This window comes from Miscanthus floridulus, chromosome 2 (genome assembly GCF_019320115.1).
Source record: "Miscanthus floridulus cultivar M001 chromosome 2, ASM1932011v1, whole genome shotgun sequence".
NCBI classification, from domain to species: Eukaryota; Viridiplantae; Streptophyta; class Magnoliopsida; order Poales; family Poaceae; genus Miscanthus; species Miscanthus floridulus.
The window spans coordinates 18193178-18206723 of record NC_089581.1 but is presented as its reverse complement, the minus strand read 5'-3'; positions in this window follow the sequence as shown (position 1 = coordinate 18206723).

The window sequence follows — 13546 nt, the reverse complement described above, 5'->3', positions numbered from 1 at the left end:
TTCCTTGCTATCTTCACCATCTCAAGCCATTAAGTCACATCTTGTGTTGAATCATCCATTCATATGTATTGTTATCTTTTTCATTTCAATTTAGCAAGCTTCAAATATGAGACCATTTCATATGCAATCCCTTATGTCTCATTAACTAATACTCACGAGCTTGCTTTCACATAGTACATGGAAATCCCACAATAAACAAGCATTTGCATGAATTCCATTTGCATTGTTGTCTTGTGCTTGAACTAGATTGTTTATACAACAACACATCATTTTGGCTTTAATTAAGTACCTGTGAGATAACATATTACCTGTCCACACTTAGCAAACGGGTTAGTTCTTTAATCACGTTGTCATTCAATCATCCAAAACCCACTAAAGGGCTAGATGCACTTTCAGTCCTGCTTGTGCTCGGGGTACAAGCGGGGCGTGTGTTTTTGGGGTACCCAGCTGGGGGCATTGATTCATGAATCGCCGGTCAATCCGGTACGGCTTGTTTCGTGTCTAGCACCATAGTAAGAACTGAAGATGAAAGATGGAAGATGGAAAAAGAAAATCTGATTGCTTACCACCTACTTGAAAGTAGCACAGGTGCTTACATAGAATGGTTAGTTAATGAACTAATGCGGCTATTAATAAAAATTGAATATAGGGATGCACGCTTAGTAATGCTTCCTATAAATGCAATAAACCCACAAGCCAGATAGCCTTGCATATCCTTGGAGTTTTTTCTTTCCTCCTATCGGGTAAGTCTTCCTAAGTACAATTGAGTACTCAAGGTTTTATTTACCCATGTTGCAGGTGACAGGTGGATGCTAGAGCTGACCTTGTGTGTGGATTCCTCCTGGTGGGCTCAGAAAGAATTTCCTTTACGCTGCGATCATAGTCTTTATTTATAACTCTCACTAAATGTTTTTATAAATGAAAGTTTACAATCTATTGTCATAGTTTACATATCAATGATTCATCATGCCATAAATATCTATTTATTTCCGCTGTAATTCTGATCACATGTTTATATTCCGCTGTTACATTAAATTGTTCATAACTCTGATAATATGATTACATTTCGCTGTTATAATAATAAATATTATACTCTAATATGCATGTAAAGTGATGTAAGAAATGGTTAAGAATGATGTAAGCTTTATTCTCTCATTTGTGATCCTGATGAAAAATGTGGATTTTTGGGTTCTCCCCTGGGGTGTGCCCGACGGAACTACGTAATTTGGTGTTCTCCTTCGAGCGCTTAGTGTCTAATGGAAGACGAGCACTCCTGAAAGGCATTAGATTAGGCAGTTCTGCCACACCCCTGCCATAATACATTAGTTGATAATCAAATCAAATTCGATTGAGGACATGGAGAGAGCTAGAGCTGCATAGGATTTTTTTGGGGGTGGGTTGTTAGTTGACAGTGATAATGATGAGGACATGACACCTTTAGATATGACCATTGATTATAAGGTGAGCTCGTTTCTATATTTGCATAGTGATTTTTTGTACAATTCACTTAGTTCCACATGTACATGCCATTATTTGCTTGTAGGTACAAATGTGTCTCAAAGTGCAAGTCCGTCCAAGTTGAACTTTTAGTTCATCGGCGGCCCGACAATGCTTCATTGGGAAGGTCATAACTCATCCATCTAGAGTGCAATTGTGGTCAATGAGCACTTGATGGAAAGCTTGTTTGATAAGCTTTCAAATAGATCTAGTCCCATCTCAATATCACATTGGCAAGGCCACCAAATCATCAAGGCATGCTGTCGTTGTTTCTACCGAGAGCTACATCATCATCATAGGCTTGTTTTTCACCCTTGGAACCCTGGCCCAAGTTGAAGCACACCCCAAGGAGATGGAGAACACATAAAGGAAGCCCTTGGACGTTCTCTCCCTTGGCCGCCACCTTAGGAGGCAAGTAAGGGCGTACAAGCCAAGTTGGAGACCTAATCCAAGTCAAGTTTGAGTCCATCTCGGGCTCCAGGAGCAACGTGTAGTAAAACAGATGCCCAAGTCATATAGGGACTCCATTTTCGATGATCCACATATGGATGGAAAGATAATTTGATAAGGTAATTAACGGAAGTGGCCCCACATCAAAATTTGATTAGAATCAATGTGAATCATCGAAACAAGTTGACGTCCAAAATCCGTCAAGGCGTTGCGTCATCGTCTTTTGGGCTGTTGGGCCTTGTAACGTGTTGGGACACCTTTAGGATGTGAAGAGGGGGTCCTTGGACGCCCTTTAGGCTATATAATCAGTAGCCGCTGCCTATGTTAGGGTTTGGGGTTTTGCTTTAGATCAATATGTCTTTGAACAGTCGTCGTTATCGGTTTGTGAAACCCCACGTTGAGATCTTAATCATACATCTATAAATTGTCACTTCACTTGAGTTGCGTTTTATCTTGTCCTTACTTGTGTTCTTCGCAGTAGGGATTAGCCTTCTTAACGAGGTCAACCGAATTGTGACACGGTTGATAACCAGAGGAGACATGGTGCTAAGGTTGCAGGGTTTGGGTCTTTGTGATTTGAAGCCGGATCGGTGTATCGCTCTCCACTAAATCGAAAGTTATCTTAACCTGATGGAAGATCGGGACCCGTTTCCCATCAAATGGTATACAGAGCTTCAGCTATACCATCAAGGTCGCATTTATTTAGTTTAGTTGTGTTTGTTTTTGTCCCATAAATCCAGAAAATTGTCCTAAAAAAATATTTGTATTCATCATTATTTTTCCTCTATCCTATCACCCTTTGTGCTGTTGCAATAATTTTAATTTCAGTTTGCTTTATTGAACGGTCATTCCTCGTGTGTCTTTGTATTCGTCGTATCTGGATATTGTTCTTGTCTAGTTGTCAAGCGAGTTTCTATGTTTTGAGTAAAAAACGAACTTGCTGGTCTTAGTTGCCGCAAGAGGACAAAGGAGACAGAGATTGATTCTCCATGAGAGATTAGAAGCAGAAGGATAGCTGTATTTGTTTTATGGAATAAAATATTAGATTCGTTTTTGAACGTCCTGAGCTAGAGTTAAACACGCCACTAGTGAATTCAAATATTTTGCTCAATTCTAGTGACAAGAACTAGGCAAATTGCATCAACAACCTCAATCATGGGATAGACTTAAAGAAGCAATGTGTGATCATTTTATTTCTCCTTCTTATAAACGTGAATGGCATAAGAAATTGCAGCGCTTAGAGCAGGGTAATATGCCTGTCTAGAAATATTATGCAAAGTTTCAAAAATGTGTAATACATTGTGGGATAGTAGAGAACAAGAAAGATAAAATTGTTCACTTTTATGGTGGTTTGAGGCATGAAATACATGATATTGTTTATCATAAAAAATTTTGTACTGTCAACCGTTTGTTCTAGCTTGCTATGCTAGCAGAAAAAGAATTGCTGGGATGTTAGCAAACAAACCAAACCAACATTGCGCGACAACCTCAACCAGATTTTAGTAAGGGTGGAGCAAACATTTGCGAAGGACGAGACTACGATAAGAAGGCGAGTGGCTGCTTCCGTCCCTGCAATAGTATCTTCACCACCACCACCTCCCACATAGACTTTGGAGTCTGGTAAAACTTTAAACCATGATGAAATTGTACAAACTAATGGAGATAGAGCTACCAGTGGAAAGAAAGAATTTGATGTTAAATCTGAGAATAAGCAAGTATCTGAATTGAAAGATTTTTTTATGCTTGCTACAAAATTTGATATTGTTGAAATTAGTGATGATGTGCTGAATTTGTCCACCACTCATGCTATAATAGAGCAACATTTAGTGGACATTAAATCTGAATTGCCTTTGTCACAAAACAATTATTCCAATAATGCTAGTGATAAAGAAGTGTTGTGTGACCATGCTTTTATTATACCTATGCCACAACTAATGAATGAGCATGATGCTTCTGTTCTGGAACCAAATACTTGTGTTGAAAATAAACATTTGCTTCCAATTGCTGCTGAAAAAGATTAGCTAAAATTATTGTCTATTTTCAATACTTTGGGTTATATTGAGTCTGATACTCTGTATTGAAAGGTCCTAATGGCTAGAGGGGGGTAAATAGCCTATTAAAAATTTTCTACAACAACACTTAGCAAATATGTTAGACAATTAAATGGCGAAGTGAGTGTTGCACTAGCCTAATAAAAGCAAGCCACCTACCATAATTCTAATGTCTATGATCTCTGTAGGATCTTTGGTTAGCCTAGAGGGGGTGAATAGACTTGTCAAAACAAACACTCAAACTATTATCAAATTCACCCAGCGGCACTGCCACTCTAGAGGGCGGCACTGCCAGACTAGAACAGTGGCACTACCGCACCTACAGACAACTTCAAATCACAGTACAAAATCTGTGAATGAAAACTTAGATTGAAGAAATTTTCTAGCTTACTGCAGGTATGATAGACACTGATCAAGAGTTAGAAGTGGTAAGAACACATACAACTAGATCAACTAGAAACCCTAGAAATCACCTCAACCACAATATGTCATGAAAGTAATGTAAATCAAGTACATGTGACATAATGATTTATCCCATGATTTGGCTCGCCACCAAGGCTTGCCTACCTCCATGTTATTGAGGTTCGCCACTAAGGCTTAGGGCTTTCCAACCCTTCCTCATTCTCAAATCAAGAGACTTAACTCTTGAGATGAGGGGTGTGTTTACTAACTTCAAGAGATGGTTAGAAACCTCCCAGAGCAGCCACACAAGTTGGCAAGCTCCACGGGCGATGCTCTATGTAATACCCCTGGTGTTACGAGTTTGTTTAGCACCAAGATTTAGGTCTGAGAACGATTAGCTTAACAAGTTTCTAGGTGTCAGTGTTTTGGGCCAGGGGGGTCCTCAACCAACTAGTGAATTTGTTCTGTGTGCTCCCGATTCTGAATGGTGATGCAAAGAGACACAAGGCTTATACTGGTTCGGGCAATTCGTACCCTACGTCCAGTCTAGGAGATTGATCTTGTATTCCTTGCACCAAAGTGCTTGTAATAGGGGGTTACAAGCTAGGTGAGAAAGGGAGCCAGTCCCAGGTCTCGGCGGAGAGTGATGTGGGCTGCTTGAGACGTTGCTCTCAAGCGGCAGAGAAGTGTGCGTGTTACAAGGTGTCATTCTTCGTGAGAACCTATCTTCTAGAAATGGCCCAAGTCCTTTCCTTTTATAGTTTGAAGGGAGGACAAGGGTAGTACATGTGCTAACTATACGGCGTCGTGCGAATAGAGGCGGCGTGTCCGAGCCCTGTAGCCTATTCCTGTGGTGGCATAGTCGTCGGAGTGGTCCATCCTTGGAGCACTGGGGCGGCGTGCTGGTCACATCCGATCCTGTGCGTCATGGGAGCTCCAGGGCTGCCTCGGAGCGGGTGCGGCAGTTGGCATACGGGTCGCTGTGGATTGACTATGCGCGAGGCCAAGGCTCGGTCGGTGCTGAGGCCGAACCACAGTGGGGGGTCTCGGTAGATGTGAATATCGAGATAGCCGAGACCCTGGTGTAGAGTGCCGAGGCCCGGAGGGAGCGGTTGATTTGGTGTGCCGGTTCAGAGGTGATGATGACCTAGGCTAGGCTGCCCATGTCATGTTGTTTTTGAGGCAGGGATCGCAGGGCACAGTGTAGTGCGGGCGCTAATCATGGGCATAGCGTTAGAATACAGTGGCCGGTAATCCTCACCGTGCCCTATCTCAGCCGGTATGGCACTGATGTGACCTCATGTCCCGTCGGCCACTCCGCGGTGTCGAGCCGTCGTCCGGCTAAGATTGCAGGAGTGGTTGACACATTAATGGGACATGACATGCTATCGGGAAGACTGGTCGAGGCGGGGGCGATGGGCTATTGACAAGCCAGCCTCGAGTGATACGGAGAATAGCTGTCTCATTCGAGGTTGTAGGCACGGGGCCTCAGGCGAGATGGAGATTGGGCTCCTTGCCGAGGCCTCCCGTGAGAGGCCTCGCATGAGGCAGAGATTGCGTCAGGATGCCGAGACCTCCCATGCGAGGCCTGAGGCGAGGCAGAGAGCCTGGTAGGCTCGGATGGGGCTAGTGACGAGCCCATGGCTTACCCTCTAGCTTTGTCGTTAATGGGATTTAAGTGCCCCTTTTGGTGTATGCTCTAGGTACCCTATTTTATAGTACCCGACAGTAGCCCCCGAGCCTCAGGGAGAGTGGGTGCACTCTCCTTGAGGGTTTATTGAGACTTGCCTTGCAGCCGCTCTCGTAGGGATTATGCTTTGCTTCTTGAGGTTTTGGTGGGTGCGCATGAGCGCACCCGTCGGGTGTAGCCCCTGAGGCCCTGGAGGAGTGGAGTTACTCCTCTAGGGGCTTTTTTTGTTTTCGTGTTTGAGTGAGGAGTTTTTATCGCATTTGTTGAGCCCACAAGTGCGAGTTTGGGTCGCGGGGGTCTCAGCAAGGTTGCAGGAAGAGCCCCCTAGCCTCCGCACAGAGCAAGAGGTCTATCAGGGGTTCCCCTGGCTTTTTGTACGACTCTCACGCTTTCTTTTTGCTCAGAAGGAGGGGTGGAATGTGCTAGACTATCCTCGGTGGGCACGAGCATTGGCACTTTCGTTGAGCTATTATCGGGTAAGTCTGAGTGGAGGCTCATGCCCTATTCGCTAGGGGACGGCTAGCAGTCCAGAGACACACTCCAAGAGTACCAGAGGGTTTCTCTAGTGGGTGCCGAGGCCGTTCGCTAGGCCTCGATGGCTCGGTGCCTCCCTATGGTGGGATCCCATTCAGAGACCTCCCTACCGGTCTCGGACACGACTTAGGGTGTCCCAAGCGATTGTTTGCTTAGGCCTCGGCCATTCATGGGCTCGCCCATAGTTGTCCCTGACTCTGTTGCCCTGGGGCGGCTGTCAAAACCTTAGGGGGGCCCAGCCTTCGAACCCCTAGATCATAACGGGCTCGGTGCCCTTTATCATTTTTGTAACGAAGCTTGTAGCGTGGGCTTAGGTCATTTGTCTTTGTCTTGGGTGCAGGAGGAGCCCCCGAGCCTCCGCCCGGAGCGAGAGGGTGGTCAGGGATCCCCTGGCTTTTTTGTACGACCCTCACATATCCTTTTTGTTCGGATAGAGGGGTTGTTTGCTGAGCCCATTTGGGTTCGAGCCAGAGCCGCTGGGTCTTGGCAAGGTTGCAGGAAGAGCCCCCTAGCCTCTACATGGAGCGAGAGGGCTGTCAGGAGTTCCCCTGGCTTTTTGTATGCCCCTCGCGCATGAGGGTTTGTTTGCTGAGGCCCCTTTGGGTGCGAGCCTAGGTCATAGGGTCTCGGCAAGGTTGCAGGAAGAGCCCCCTAGCCTCTGTACGGAGCAAGAGGTCTGTTAGGGGTTCCCCTAGCTTTTTGTATGACCCTCACGCTTCTTTTTCGCTTGGAAGGAGGGGTTGTTTTGCCGAGCCCCCTCGAGTGTGAACCGGGGTCGCTAGGTCTCGGCAAGGTTGCAGGAAGAGCCCCCTAGCCTCTGCACGGGGCAAGAGGTCCATCGGGGGTTCCTCTAGCTTTTTTGTATGACCCTCACGCTTCCTTTTCGCTCGGAAGGAGGGGTGGAATGCGCCAGGCTACCCTCGGTGGGCGTGAGCATTGACACTTCCGGTGAGCTATTATCGGGTAAGTCTGAGTGGAGGCCCATGCCCCGTTCGCTAGGGGATGGCTAGTGGTCTAGAGACACACTCCAAGAGTACCGGGGGTTTCTCTAGTGGGTGCCGAGGCCGTTCGCTGGGCCTTGGTGGCTCAGTGCCTCCCTACGGTGGGATCCCATTCGGAGATCACCCTGCCGGTCTCGGACACGACTTTGGGCGTCCCAAGCATTTTGCTTGCTTGGGCCTTAGCCCCATATAGGCTCACCCGCGGTCGTCCCTGACTCTGTTGTCCTGGGGCGGCTGTTGAAACCCCTAGGGGCCCAGGCTTCAAACCCCTGGACCATAATAGACTCAGAGCCCGGTTCCTTCATCTGAAAGGAATGGGGTGGGGGGAATATCTTCCCCATCGGCTCGGCAACGGGTGGCGCACCTTTTGAGGCAGTTTCCTAGGGAGGCGAAACGATGCCTACTGCCGTAGTGGCCGAGCATGATATGGTGGATGGGACGTAACTGTTCCCACAATTAATGAGAAAGAAGTGGGTGCGTGGGCGATAAAATCGGATCATGGTTAACCACGCCGGATCGAGGGGAAACTTCCCCGATTTCATCGCACGTCCATTTCGCCTTCACCCTGCATAAATACTCAAAGAGTCTCGCCCCTCCTCACCTTACCTTGCTTGCGTTAGCTCTGCCTCCATCGAGCCGTCGCTAGAGCAGCGGGTGCTGGGAAGAAGAAGGGAGAAGAGCGAGCCAGGGAGAAAGCGAGAAAGAGCGAGAGAGAGAGAAAAACTCACCGCCGCATTTGATCCCTCCACCGCACTCATGGCCGGCGACATCGTTGTCATCGAGGTGGACCCTTGGGATCCTTTCGACGTCACCTTGGAGATGCTCTAGTCACTCATCGACGGCAAACTCCTTCGTCCATTGACGGACCCCAACAGGCCAGAGTGGATCGCTCCATTAGGCGAGCCAAAGCTGAGGCCTCGTGACGGTTACGTCATGAGCTTCGTCTCCTTCCATGAGCGTGGCCTTGGTGTCCCGGTGGATCAGTTCATGCGGGCGCTCCCGCACTACTATGGCGTGGAGCTCCACAACTTCAACCCCAACACCAGCACGGTGCAGATGGTGCTCGAGACTGAGATCGAGGAGCACGAGGCGCTGAAGAGTGCTGCCCATGCCACCTATGGGGCCTTAGCGGTCGAGGGGGTTCAGTCAGGCAGCTCCCTTGGGAGCCGTCTGACTGCACTGAGTGGTCAAGTGTGTGAGCGGCTCCGAGGAGCGCTGCACACAGGCGTCAAGCGCGCACTGGCCGTTATTGCCTCGCACTACGTTGGTGTCGACCTTCAAGCCATCAGCGATGGCTACGTCTTGCCCGATGATGACGATGAGGCCGACGAGGTGGTGACGAAGCTGTTGGAGGCGGTGGAAGGCCCTGGCACGGCGCTGGCCACATTGTTCGAAGAGGAGGTGGTCCCTCCCCCACCGTCTGCCGATGCTGGGGGTCCTGAGCCTTGACCTGGGTCCAAGCGGCCATGTAAATAGAGTAGGAATTAACTATGTATCATAACATTTGTGGCCGTGGAGGCCTTTCTTTGGAAGTGTTTGTGTTTCTTTAATCGTTTGTCTTGTATTCCCGAGCCTCTGCCTTCTTGTTGTCTCCGATCTGATTTCTTTGCAAGAAACCCCTTTGGAGCCTAAGCTGTCCCCTAAGCGAAAGGTGGTGAGGGAGCGCCGTAGTCTAGAGGCTTAGGCCATCTTGTGACTCTATAGGCCTTCTGGCCTTGAGACAGGCTTTTGGTCCTTGGGTTTTCCGCAATCGATTCGTCAGAGCGTGCTAGAGGGTTTGGCGTAGGAATTTTTTTTTCAAAAAACGATTAAAAAATGGTGTGTGGGACTTTAGGGGGAATCCCCCATCTAGCCCTCGAGGGAGATTTGGTTCTGCAGAGGCAGAGCCGAGTCTCCCTTATAGTGTCAGCATATTGCCGAGACCATCGATAGGCTTGGGAAATTAGAGCAACTAAAAAATGGGTTTCAATTGTATTTCGAGAAACAATATATACAATGCTTAGAATTTTAAGGATAAAAGCGACATAGCTGTTCTATGTTCCAAGCGTTGGTGAAGATTTCACCCTTCTTGTTGGCTAGCTTGTAGGTCCTAGGCTTCAGTACTTGGGCGATGATGTATGGTCCTTCCCATGGCGGGTCAGCTTGTGGCGGCCCTTGTTGCTCTATGCTAGCCTCAACACCAGGTCGCCCACCTTCAAGTCTCAGCCTTGGACATGCCGGGCCTGATAGCGTCGTAGGGTCTACTGGTATTTAGCCGAGTGCAGCAGCGTGACGTCTTGGGCTTCCTCCAGTTGGTCGAGGGCGTCCTCTCGGGTGGTGCGGTTGCTTTGTTCGTTATAGGCCTATAGCCTTAGGGAACCATATTCCAAGTCAGTGGGGAGGATGGCCTCGGCCCCATAGACCAGGAAGAAAGGCGTGAACCCTGATGCTTGGCTTGGGGTGTTCCTCAGGCTCCAGATGACCAATGGGAGTTCGGCGAGCCATTTCTTGCCAAACTTGTTCAACCAGTTGTAAATTCTTGGCTTGAGGCCTTGTAGGATCATGCCGTTGGCACGTTCTACTTGGCCGTTGGTCCTTGGGTGTCCTACGGCCAACCAGGCCACACGGATGTGGTGGTCATCGTAAAACGTCAAGAATTTTTTGCCGGTGAATTGTGTCCCATTGTCCGTGATGATGGTGTTAGGAACCCCAAATCTATGGATAATGTCAGTGAAGAATAGCACTGCTTGCTTGGACTTGATTCGATTAATCAGACGAGCCTCGATCTATTTGGAGAACTTGTCGATTGATACCAGTAGATGGGTGTAGCCCCCGAGGGCCCTTTGTAGAGGCCCGACCATGTCGAGCCCCCACACGGCGAACGGTCACGTGATGGGGATGGTTTGGAGGGCTAGGGCTGGGAGGTGTGTCTGCCGAGCGTAGTACTGGCATCCTTCGCAGGAGCGTACTAGCTTGGTGGCGTCGACGACCGCCGTCGGCCAGTAGAACCCTTGGCAGAAAGCGTTTCCCACGAGCGTCCGAGGCGCCGCATGGTGCCCGCAGGCCCCTACGTGCAAGTCCCAAAGCAGGGCTCACCCTGCCTCAGCGGTGATGCATCGTTGAACGACACCAGAGGGGCTTTGCCTGTATAATTCGTGATTGCAGAGGATGTAAGTCTTGGCTCGGCGCACAAGCCATCGAGCTTCGGTCCTATCACTAGGAAGCTCCCCCCGATCAAGCCAATCGAGGAACGGGATTCGCCAATCCATGTCCTGGTCGGTCTGCGGAGGCTCGATGTTGACTTCCATGACCTCGGGCTTGGTTGAGGGGGTCTTGTTAGTGGAGGGGGTGTCGAGCCCCACTGTGGATTCCACAGGCAGGCCCTCCTCTGTTACCAAGGTGTAGTCAATGGAAGGTTTGTGGAGGTCCTTGGCAAAGACGTTTGGGGGGACTGGAGCCCATGCTGAGGCCATCTTTGCCAGTTCGTCGGCGGCCTCGTTGTACTTCCGCGCGATGTGGTTTAGTTCGAGGCAAAGTTGGTGGCAATGTCGAGGAGCACGGCAGCCGAGCACGGCACGTTCCGGCACAATTCTTGGACCAAGTCTCGGTAGGTTGTGCCAGAGAGAAAAGCCTGGATGATCTCTAAATCGCCGACGCTGGGCAGCTTGGTGCACTGTTTAGAGAAGCGCCGGATGAAGTCTCGGAGAGACTCGTCTGGTTTCTGGCGACAGCTCTTAAGTTTCTAGGAGTTTCCAGGGCGCACGTATGTGCCCCGGAAATTTCCAACGAACATCCTAACCAAGTTGCACCAGTCGTGGATCTGAGAGGAAGGAAGGTGCTCGAGCTAGGCTCACGCCGAGTCTGATAAGAGCAAGGGGAGCTTGTGGATGATGAGCAGGTCATCGTCCGTGCCACCTAGCTGACAAGCCAGGCGGTAATCGGCGAGCCAGAGCTCGAGGTTGGTCTCGCTACTATACTTTGTGAGGTTGGCTGGCTGGTGAAACTAGGCTAGGAACTGAGCGTTGTAGATGGCTTTGCTGAAGACTCGGGGGCCAGGCGGTTCGGGAGAAGGACTACGGTCCTCTCCACTGTCGTAGCGGCCACCCCGATGCGAATGGTAGCCTCGGGCGGGCCCCTCACTGTCGTGGCATCGTCGACGGCCAACCACCTCATGGTCACCCTATGCCTCGCGTCGGTTGTCAAGGCAGTCATGGACCGGGGGGACCCTATCGATTGTCGGCACCTGAGCGGGCTCGGGACGAACCAAGGCCTCCCTATCCTGTCGATGTAGTGCTAAGGGGAGGTCCGAAACGGCACCGCGCCACCGGGAGGCAGAACTCTCGGCCTACTGCACCACAGCGGCCTCGAGGAGATCCCGGAGCTTGCTGCAAACTCGTTGTCCTTCCGTGGTGGAGGGCTCGGGCATCGCGCGCACTAGCATGGCCGTAGCTATGACATTCTGGCTAGCGTGATTGAAGATTGGGGGACGATCGTCCCCTTCGTCGTTGTTGATGCGGTGGTGCACGTCGTGAGCCCGTCGCCGGGCTCCTCTGCCATCACTGTGGCCTTGCTGCTCCTACTCGAGAGTGCTTCGGAGCTGTTGCAGAAGGAGTCGATCTTGCTCGACCTTGGCCTAAAGCTCGTGGAGTTGTTCCAGGTCCGGGCGTTGGAATTGTCTGAGAGCAAGGTTCTTGTTCCGTGCTGCTAGTGGGATAATGCGTGAAGGCGTAGCATCGCCCGTTCCCTAATGAAGTGGAGTGTGGTTGTCTGCCCCCTCGTCCTCGTCACCTATGCTTGGCATCCTAAGTCCAACGTGGAAACACGCATGAGTGGGATCGTAAGTACTTTCATCGTTGGAATCAGAGTAGCCAAAGCAATAGTCACTTGCAGCCAAGAAGCGGCGCATGGTTTTGCGGTCATGGAGGTTAGAGAAATCCACTCTGGCCCATGTCTCGTCCTCCTCCGAGGAGTCGGTGTGGATGTGGGTCGATGCGGTGGTGTCAAAGTTGAGAGCGAAGCGCTGGCGGCGCTCCGAGAGATCCGCGTGAGTGGAAGCGTAGGTGTAAGCATAAGAGGCGGTGGCATTTCTCAACCCGAAGGGGTACGGAGATAGTGCCATCACCGGGCTCTGCTCCACCAGAGTTGGCTCCTCAGGGAGTGGTGGAGCGGAGCTTGATGTCGGGGCGTCACCGGGTGCCACCGGTGTTTTTCCCTTATCCAGGCTCAGGCTAGACAGATCCCCAACCAGGGACCCTGCGCCAACAGCTGGTCATGGGATGCCGGCGGAGAGCGGCGAATCGCCCTAGGTTCACGTAGCATCGGGGTGATCTTGCTCGCATCGTGCCCGGCGAGCGTGGCAAGAGCGGCCGCCCGGGCGCCGCCTGCGCCTGGGCTGCTAGTGCATGACGTTGTTGTCGGCAGGCAGGGCTCAGGGTGTGAGAAGTACCATGTCGTACTCGTGCCCTAGAGACATGAACTCTAGGCTCCCAAACCACACCATCGTGCTGAGACACAGTGGTCGTACGGGGTCTGCCATCCGAAACTTGTTGGGATGACGAAGCTGACACGTAGAGGCCCCTACCTAGCGCGCCAACTATCGGTGTTTTGGACCGGGGGGTCCTCAACCAACTAGTGAATTTGTTCTGTGTGCTCCCGATTCTGGATGGTGATGCAAACAGACACAAGGCTTATACTGGTTTGGACAATTTGTGCCCTACATCCAGTCTGGGAGATTGATCTTGTATTCCTTGCACCAAAGTGCTTGTAGTAGGGGGTTACAAGCTAGGTGAGAGAGGGAGCCAGTCCCAGGTCTTGGTGGGGAGTGATGTGGGCTGCGTAAGACGTTGCTCTCAAGCGGCAGGGAAGTGTGCGTGTTACAGGGTGTCGTTCTTCGTGATAACATGTCTCCTAGAAATGGTCCAAGTCCTTTCCTTTTATAGTTT